This window comes from Gavialis gangeticus, unplaced genomic scaffold, assembly GCF_001723915.1.
Source record: "Gavialis gangeticus isolate Ggan-Ray unplaced genomic scaffold, GavGan_comp1, whole genome shotgun sequence".
NCBI lineage: Eukaryota > Metazoa > Chordata > Crocodylia > Gavialidae > Gavialis > Gavialis gangeticus.
In genome coordinates this window covers 39,173,610-39,174,919 of record NW_017729022.1, presented here as the reverse complement: position 1 = coordinate 39,174,919, position 1,310 = coordinate 39,173,610, and the positions used below count along the sequence as shown (strand labels likewise).

Below are 1,310 nucleotides of genomic sequence, written 5' to 3'. Positions count from 1 at the left end.
GAAAGGAGAGGCTGAGAGGTGGCAGAAAAGGGGAGATGGAATTGGGAGGAGATCAGGAAACTAGCAGAGAGGGGGGGCTGGAGTTAAGAGAGAGAGAGAGAATGAGGCTGTTGTGGGGGGGGTGAGGGGCATGAGCAGGGCCAGGGTGGTGGTGGGAGGCCTTTAATTTTAATCACAGATTTGGGGGGGTTTATCAGACAATTTGTGATTTTTTATCAGGGAAAACCAGGATCCCTGGTCATAGCAAACATTAAGAAGTATGAAAGAAATTTTACTGTTTTTCAAAACTGGAAAATTCATTATATTCCTTCAAATTTTAATTATCCTTACAGAATTTAAGCCTGGTTCTTTTCTCAGTCAAGCAACTATATATTGGGGGGGAAAAGTGTCTTCAATATAGGCTTCTCCATTGCTCAAAACTGTAGGGGAGCTGTTAGGAAGGCTAAGGCGGAGATGGAAGTGGGACTAGTGTCCCGGAACAAAGATAACAAGTCCTTTTTTAAATACATAGGGGGTAAAAAGAAGGTACCGGGTAACGTAGGGCCTCTGCAGAATATGCTAGGAAATCTAGTGGTCACACCAGATGACAAAGCTAAATTGTTTAACAATTTCTTTGCCTCCCATTTTTTTAGCAGGGACCGGGGCATCCCCCCCAAAGGGATCCCTGATGGACCCAGGAAAGGTGCTGCCAGGCCCAGGGTCAGAGAGGAACTAGTCAGGGAGCTTCTGGTGGGACTAGACATGTTCAAATCAGCAGGTCCTGATGATCTCCACCCCAGAGTGCTGAGGGAATTAGCAGAGGTCATTGTGGGACCCCTAGCACAGCTTTACAAGCACTCATGGTGCTCTGGCGAGGTACCGGAGGACTGGAAAAGGGCCGATGTGGTCCCCATTTCCAAAAAAGGGAGAAAGAAGGACTCAGGAAACTACAGGTCTGTTAGTCTTACCTCAGTCCTGGGGAAGCTCTTTGAGAAAATTATCCAGGAGCACATCTGCAAGGGACCAGCAGGGGAGATTATGCTTAGGGGCAACCAACATGGGTTCATTTGAGGCAGGTCCTGTCAGACCAACCTGGTGGCCTTCTATGACCAGGTCACAAAATCCTTGGATGCAGGTGTCATGGTGGATGTAGTCTTTCTGGACTTTAGGAAGGCCTTGGATACTGTCTCTCACCCCATTCTCATTAAGAAATTAGATGACTGTGGCGTCGATGCCTGCACAGTCAGATGGGTAAAAAATTGGCTGGAAGGTCGCATTCAGAGAGTGGTGGTGGACAGGTCATTTTCGACCTGGAGGGATGTGGTCAGTGA

The 1,310-nt window shown here is 47.8% G+C and overlaps 1 protein-coding gene across 2 annotated transcripts in view; it reads right to left on the bottom strand.

Moving 5' to 3' along the window:
- METTL25 (methyltransferase like 25) overlaps positions 1-1,310 on the bottom strand; it is a 171,136-nt gene that overhangs the window by 122,498 nt on the left and 47,328 nt on the right. The window lies entirely within an intron of this gene.